This window comes from Gekko japonicus, unplaced genomic scaffold (genome assembly GCF_001447785.1).
Source record: "Gekko japonicus isolate JY-2015 unplaced genomic scaffold, Gekko_japonicus_V1.1 scaffold1711, whole genome shotgun sequence".
NCBI classification, from domain to species: Eukaryota; Metazoa; Chordata; class Lepidosauria; order Squamata; family Gekkonidae; genus Gekko; species Gekko japonicus.
Window position 1 is genome coordinate 291333 of NW_015170937.1, and position 8565 is coordinate 299897.

Below are 8565 nucleotides of genomic sequence, written 5' to 3' on the forward strand. Positions count from 1 at the left end.
GTTTCCCACCTCCCCACGCACATTACTTTCTCCGCTGAACCTCTGCCAGTAGGGAAAGGAGACAGGCAAAAATAAGGTGCTTGCCATTTTTCTCTCTCTATTGTGGCCAATTGCAAGTCCAAGCAGCCATTTATGAATGGGGAGTTAACCTGGGGTAAAATTAAGCCACCCTTCTCTTGTCCAACACTGCCACCTCTATCAGAATCAGGTTGCCCCATAAATACTTTACAAGGTCAAAGAACACACTGGGAGATCCAATCAGTGACCTTCACCATAACATGGAGTTTAATCTTAAAGCTCAGATCTCAAGTAAACATAGTGGGAGGTCAGTTCTATTGAACTTGGTGGAACTTAGTTCCTAGCTAAAATCTTGAAGATCAGGCTGTTTACTTCCATATCATCAGGGCTTTCTATACAGTTTTACCATTTATTTTTTTCTGCTGCAAAGCTCATTCCTGGGTGCCAGTGGGATCTTTGCTCCAAAATGAGTGAACAAGAGCCAACAGGATTGGCCCATGCTAATATTTACTTCCCGATGTTCATGTAAGAATTAACATTCTTGCACTGACTGAGATCCAATTTGCAATTAAAAGGAGTGGAGAGAAGCAAAGTGAACAGAAGGATATTTGCATTGCTCTAAACTGCCTCGATATGCGGAGCTGTGAAGTCCCTAGATTATTGGGGGATAATTCAGCACCTTTCATCTGTCACATAAAATTTCATGGAGGTTGATGCCTAGCATTGTTTATCAGGCTTTAGCTTCACCTTTTCATCCTACTGGGGACCATCAAATGCAACGTTGGATTAAATTTGGCAGATCGCATTATATATGGGGAAGTAAGAAATACTGTTGTATCACAATAGATTTTCCCAGAGGCATGAGCCAGCTCTAATAGTTTGATACTGCCGTGGTAAATACATTTTCCCAACAGTAAACACTCATATTTCAGGGAGCTGCAGAGTACAGATTAGAGTCATTTAAATCATATTTTAATGCTGATTGCAATCAAGCTCAGCTGCAGGATGATATTGATCAGCGCTGATAATAAATGGTCAGGAAATCACACCAGAGAGCAGCACACTGTAGGATTTACTTCACCTTTACTATGATAATAATCAAGCAAACCAATTGCTGGGGTAGGGGGTGAGGTAGAATGCTGGGGATGGGAAACCCAACTTGAAATGCACGCTCAGGCATAAGGAACTGACAAGACACCATCCGCCTAACTTACACGATGAGACTAAAAGACTATTGGGAAAAGAGCAGAAATAACAAGGAAAGAATGAAAATTAATATGAATGCTTTCAGTAACAGGCAAAAGACAATGTCGAGGTCTATGCATATTAGATTTATTCGATACTGACAGTTCAGTCTGATGCTGAGAGCCACTGTGGTGTAGTGGGGTCCCATGTCAGACTTGGGCCTGAGAGAGAACTTGGTTCAAATCCCTATTCAGCCATGAAGTCCATTGCATGAACCTGGGCCCGCCACTCTTTCAGGCTTAGCCTCCTAAGCTTCCTGGGGTGACAAAAGAGAGGAGGAGAGACCATTATTAATGGAGCCCTGAACTCCATTATTATTGTTGTTGTTGTTATTTGCTGTCAAGTTACAGCTAACTTATAACAACCCCGTGGGGTTTTCAAGGCAAGAGATGTTCAGAGGTAGTTTGCCATGTCACAACTCTGGTATTCCTTGGTGGACTCCCATCCAAACACTGACCAGGTCCAGGGATGACCCTGTTAGCTTCCAACAAAATCTGACAATATGGGTGTAGCCTAGGCCATCTAGATAGGGGCCTGAGCTGCTTAGCAAAGATAAAAAATTCCATAGATATATTTCACACGTGCAGGCAGTCAAATCTACACCACATCCTTTGATCTGTTACTGCTTACATACTTTTCTGTGACTCAAACTAGATGCGACAGTGCCCCCAAGTCCACCACAGGGATGCATCCGCCATTTTATGGATAAAGTATCGTTTATTTACAAAAGCCACAGGGGCCCAATCCTGATCACAACCACAGGGGACAGATTTCTGTTTTGCTCTGTCATTTTCAAAAGGCCAGCCCCCTAGCATTTGGGCTCTTGAAAAAAGTGTACGGGGGGAAAGGTGCCCCTCCCCCCCATTTGCAGTCCCTATCAGGATCAGGCCCCCACAGATTTGTAAACAGGGAATTTCATCACTGAAATGGTGGAGGCATCCCTGTGGTGGACTTGGGTCTAGTCTGGGTCTGAGAAAACCCATAAAGAGAGAACTCTTGTAAAAAAAAAAACATGAAGGAATTCGTCCATCAGAAATCTCATTCTGTTCTTCTTCCCCATAACGCCACCCCACCCATCCGTTATCAAAGCATTTTCTTAACTGTGGCACTAATTTGGACCACTGTAGTCATTCATTAAATTTCTTTTAGGAAGATGCTATTTCACAATGCTTGGTTTTCCTCTTTTTGGCGGGGGGGGAGGGGTTCGTCAACTGGATCGATACTGTTGATTAATGCCTGGGTGTTTTTGAACCAGTTCAGGGTAATGTAGACATGGGAGAATATTAGAAATGGAGCTGGCAGTTCAGGAAGGAAAAGTCGGAATGTATAGAAAATGTTCATATCTTACCAATCAGACCTTTAGTAACGTACTGAAAAGGAAAGTATTTTAATACCCTGTGCAGCCTTTGAAAAACTGGATAATTCAATTAATAGAAAGATTATGTCTAAGGCGTATTGTATTACTTTGAATTAAGAGATTCAATCTCAAAAGAAATATATGAATAAATGGGGGAAAGTTCTCTAACAAAAGCCACTAGAAGTAGCATAGGTATTTATTTTTATTCAGTAAAAGCTCAACATTTGCTATACCTTGATACCTTTAATATCAAGGGAAATTGCTTTAAAATGGCTTCTCAGTGGTAATTAACAACTTGGAAATTGTTTAAAATTATCATTTTGGAACTGATTAATCTTGGAACATAATACTGCAAAAGAAGACTTTTCTAAGCTGCGTTCAGATCTTCATGACTGGCACAAACAGGGCTTGTTGTCATATTTGTGCATTTTTTCCTTTCCACACTCTCTTTTCACAGCACACACAAAGGGTGCGTTCAGACAGGGGATTTACAACGGTTAGGGTGCCGGTTCCAACCGGTGTACTTACGGGCGTTCACACGGCGAACATCTGCCTCCCGTCCCTAACCGTTGTAAATCCCTTTAAACCGTTGCACTCTGCCACTAGGTCCCAAGTGGTGGTAAACTGAGTGCAACGGTTATAAACGGTGCACCCCGGCGTCTGATCGCTCTCCTCCGTTGCAGAGACACTTCCGTTGGAAGCCTGAGGCTTCCGGCTTTTCCCCACCATTTTTTTTTTTAAACTAAGCGATATGCGCTCGGGCGAAGCTTCGCCCCGAGCGTTTGTTAAGGGGGGGAAAAGCTCTTAGTTTAACTTCCCGGAGGAGTCCGGGACTACAGGGAGGCCAGGTTGGGCTTTAAACTTTAAAGGTAAGTCCTTACCTTTAAAGTTTAAATGTAATGGGGGGAGGTTGAGCATGCGCAAAAATCGCCATTCTCTGAATGGCTGCCTATGCACATGCTCAAACTGTGCTTTTATTTAAAAAAAACACGCCGACACCCACAGCGTGTAAGCGGGCGTCCACCGAAGGGATCCTCAGACAGGAGGTAAGTGTGATCGCGTTTCTGCCGGCAAAAACGCCCCGTCTGAACGCACCCAAAGGGTTGGAATTAACCAGCTTTTTCACCATACCCTAATTCCTCTCCTTACCACAGCCCCCATCCACATGTTTTTTGCCATATAGATTCCATGATCCTCAGCAAAGCTTTTTTGGTAGTCAAAGGGAACCCCTTATTATCCTTTTCACCAGTGGAAAAGTCGATTGGATTCAACTGGATTTCCAGGTTTTGGAAGTCTTCCGTAACACTTTCCGTAACACTTTGATTTAACTCCAATTAGTGATGACATCTGAATGTGGCCATTTGGACAAATCAGAGTTTGTTTCTTCCCCACAAACCAGAATTTGAGTGGTCAATTCCTAAACCCCACAACTAGGGTGGGCCAGCTAAGCCTGGCAACTGGTGGAGGGTTTGAGGGAGGCAACATGGTAAAACCAGAGTTTCCAGTGGTTCCTAGAGCTACTGTCATTGCTTCCAGGTTTTCCCTGGAAGTGACATCATCACACTCACCGTGCCTCTGCTGTGAGGGGTTTTTTTAAAAATTTCCCCTGCTGCCCCTTGGAGTAGTGGTGGGCAACAGGAGCTCGGATGGGGGATCCCTGCTCCGACCAGGGCCTCGGCAGCTCTACCCACAACACTGGTTCATTGCTGACACTGGTGTGTCTCTTGGATAGCTAGCCAGTGATGAACACCCTCCAAACAAAAATAATAAATTCCAATGAAAGCCCAACTCCATTGCAAAATATGTTGGGAAATATTTATATGGAGAGGTGGTATGTAAATATTCTAATTTAAAAGAATTAAAAGGAGGGGTTCTGAAAATGACTAGATTAAACTTGGACTCAAACACCTTTTAAAAATCCTCAGATACCAAGTACTGGGCACTTACCCTGAGGAACTCCGTATCTCCTAAATGTTCCCACAACAGGTGCTGTCATCTTTCAGACCTACAGTAAAACTAGTCTAAGATCCATCATCTAACTCCATCATTTCCTGACTAAAGGAACTGTGGCAAGATCACATACAGTAACATCTCCTTCTTTAACTGCGGACTGGCAGACATGTAAACTTCTCCTATTCTTATAAAAGTTTCCCCTTGATTTGAGTAGTTATTTTGCCATGAATGGATCCTGTTGAATATACAGACCCTTGCCCCATAGGAGTATGATAAAGATTACCCTGGCCGAGAAAAGCCAGACTGCCTACCAGCTGGTTGACCCTGTATTCACCTGACAGAGATTGCAAAATGTGTTGTCTTGGCCTACAGTCTGACAGGCTTCAGATATATTTATCTTTCCTTCCCTACAGAGCCATTCTCAGGCACTGTTACTAAGTGTACACATCACCCTTGACTTCTGGGATCACTTGGTATAAATGTACAGAGTGCCTTCCTTTTAGCCATTGCTAGTTTGTCAAATTCATTTTGATGGAAGGCTATATAGAGTGGAAGGTAACATGACAGTCACTTGTTGCAAAAGCAATTCAGATGCAGTTGACAAGTGCTAAGCGTCTTCTTTTCTAAAAGAAGATGGATTCTGGGAATCATATTCCACTTGAGGATACTTGGCCATAGGAAAATATGAGTGCACTATATATTTCATTCAAGGGAAAAATGCCAAACAAAAATGCAGGTCAGGGACAATCAGTCACTAGAACCCTACAGATACACTTATATGATACATTACTCTTAGTATTATGTATGAAGCAGCATGCAAAATGTTTAATCCCACATGGAATGAATGCAAAATTTAACAAGATAACCCTGAGCAAGGAGCTAGTTCATGCAGGATTTTCAAGAGACTACCACAGGCATCTCCAACCTTTTTGAGGCTGTGGGTGCCTTTGGAATTTTGACAGAGGGTGGTGAACAATACCATAAAATGGCTGCCACAGAAAGCTGAGCCAAGCACAAAATGGCTGCCATGAAAGGTGGAGCCAAACACACACAGAGGAAGCCCAAGTGCAGGAGAGAAGAGGGGCAATTAAAAATTACACTGGGAAAGAGGGGTGAGAAAAAATAAAACAAACACTATGGTGACAGCTGCCACTGAAATAACATTATTTTAATCTGCATAGCCAACCAGCTCTTCAATGGCAAATCAGAAACCTTGCTCGGGAAGAGCCCCACCCACTTTCTAAAAACACTATTTGGGAGCCAAGAAAGCTGTCAGCAGGTGCTATAGTGCCCGTGGACACCATTGCTGGGGACCCCTGGACTACCACTTTCTCTTTGGCAAGTAACTCATACTTTAGTGGGTGGTCCTGGACCATTTCAGGTCTCCGTAGGCTATGTAAATACTTTAAAAAATAAATCATGCCTTAAGTTTTCCCCACATTCTTTTTGATTTGGACTATGCCTTGACAAAAAATTATTTATTTATTTATTAGATCTATACCCCACCCTCCCACCAAGGCAGGCTCAGGGCAGCTTACATAACATTTTTGAAACAGTTTAAATTTTGTTATAATACCACTGTCTGTTCTAACAGCCACCAAAGGCTGACACAGTAGAAACACAGACTTATTTTGGAAGCTGGGTTGACATCACTCCAACCAACAGTAACAACAGTTATTTGACCATGTCTTCAGATGGCAATACTTCACTGTGCATGTGCGGTAGTAGGGGGTACAACAATATTATTGTTTAGCTTGCTCACTTCCATTTGCCAATTTGGTAACTTCTTGGCTGATAAGTGGTGACATGCATGTTTTGTTAAGTGGTCACTCCTCATGAACCAATGATTACACATAGGACAGGCAATTTTTTTCTCACCTGTATGTGTTCTACGATGGTGAGACAGTTCATCAGAATGCACAAACCTCCTCTCACAGCCTTTCCAACTACAACTGAATGGCTTCTCTCCTGTGTGCGTTTTCACATAGACTTCCAAATGGGAACTCTTGAAATAGGTTTTTTCGCATCCTGGGTAGTTACAAACATGACTTCTTATTCTCAGAGAATCAATGGATGGAATGATCTTTGTTGCAACAGGAGTAAGACCTGGAGCAGGAGCAATAGGAGAAAGTCTGGTGCCATTAGGACTGATCACAGGAGCTTTTGGATTCTGAACAACAGTCTGGGGGACAACAAACATAAGAGCTCCTTTGGGAACCTGGGTTCCCATTAACACCATAGGCTGACATAGGTTCAATGGCAACTGACTGCAAGGGGTGCTGGGAACTATCACTGTCACAAGCGGTTTGTTAGCAGGCAGTGGAACCATCTGTCAAACTAACAGCATAGAAACCAGTTTGCATAGGAGATGTAGGGACTACCAGTGAAGAAGTCTGCTGTGCTGATCCATGGACTGGCAAGCTACCATTAAGGAAAGGCTGAGCAAAGGGCACTGGGTTACCAGTTAGCGTTGGACAGATCTGATCTTGTACTCCTGGCAGCTTGTCATTTTCAGGAAATGTAGTATTCAGTGACACGTTTTCACAAGAAGGATCTTCTCTTGCTGTCACATCATCCTGTGGACTTGCTTCCTTTGTGTTATCATCCTGATAATTCAGAGTTCTGGGTGTTCTTGCAGGATAGGTTCTGTGATTACAAAGCTGGGCATCCGCAGTATGGCTGTTATGTATTAGGGCTGGAATATTCCAGGACTGGGTACCAGAGACTGGCTGAGCTTCAAGCTCTAGAACAATAGCCCACCAGGACTCTGGAGGTTACCAACGAGAAACTAATGTTATGTAAATAGCCTATAGTTGGGAATTGTGTGTGTTTGGGTGTGGTTTTTGCATGCTACTTAAACAGGGCTGTTACCCTGAGGTTTCAGTGTTGTTCCTAAAATCACCAAAAAAGCAGAGCTGATCACTATGCTTGGGATCAGACCATCCATGGAACCCAGCATTTAACAGTGGCGAATAACGCTCACTGCCTGGACTTTCAGCTGTCTTGACGCTGGAACCTTTTCAGTCTCTTTAAGAGCAGTCAGAGAAGTTTGACCAGACATGTCAGTAACTGACTTGCTCTGTACAGTACATGGAGCTGGTGCTGCTGGATGGATTGCTTGAGACATTTCAAGGTGAGAAGGGCTGTAGAGTCAAAGAAAAGGCTGATATCACATTAAAGACAGTGACAGGTTGCGGTTTATCCTCGAATTCTTCGGATATATCCAATGCTGGTGTTATTGGTCTCAGTTCAACATACTTTTTGAAGTCCGATATCCGAGCTTCCATTGCTTCAAAATCCCCCTTTTCAGTAGTATTGTTCCATTCCTTCCTCAGCTAGCTGGAAAGGAGAAGCTCCAAAATTTACCATGGCCTTGCTAGAAGTCTCTTGTTTTTCTCTCCTGGCTGGCTTTGGCAGCGGCAGCTGTTGACAAGTGCCTTCTCCCCCCACCCCAGACATTCTCTGCCACCTTTAAATCATGCATTATCATATCAGTGAAGCTTTATTATTGGATTTACAAATACTTGAAATATAAAGTCAATATGTAACATCTAACTTTCCCCAGCACACTATTTTAGTTAGCCCTTTACAGCTTAACAAAAAGCAAAAAAGAAGAGAATTTTAGTATACAACCTTAAATATATTCTCAAAGTCTGCAACCAAAAAATTATCTGTCAGCTCAGTACAACCTCGACCTTTCTTACCTGGGCAGCTCCAGACCATTTCTCCTCTATCCCATTCAGTCACCTTTTTCTCTACTTTTTTTAACAGGCATACCGTATACACCAGACCTGGCTGTTACCTTTTAAAGCCCTAAATATCCCTGGTGCAGTTTATCTCGAAGAATCTCTTCTCTACAAGAGCCACTGCTACACTTTTTAAAAAACCAAGCAAGGAAATAACAGTCAGAGTTCCATTGTTGTCAGAGGCAAGAGGGACTGAGATTATATATCATATTCTTTGTTGTGGAAATCTACCAAGCCAGCTCAGTC

General features: G+C 42.9%; 1 pseudogene; it reads right to left on the reverse strand.

The window, feature by feature from the left end:
- Positions 1 to 6278: 6278 nt before the first annotated feature.
- On the reverse strand, positions 6279 to 7860 carry LOC107116845 (annotated as a pseudogene).
- Positions 7861 to 8565: the final 705 nt, after the last annotated feature.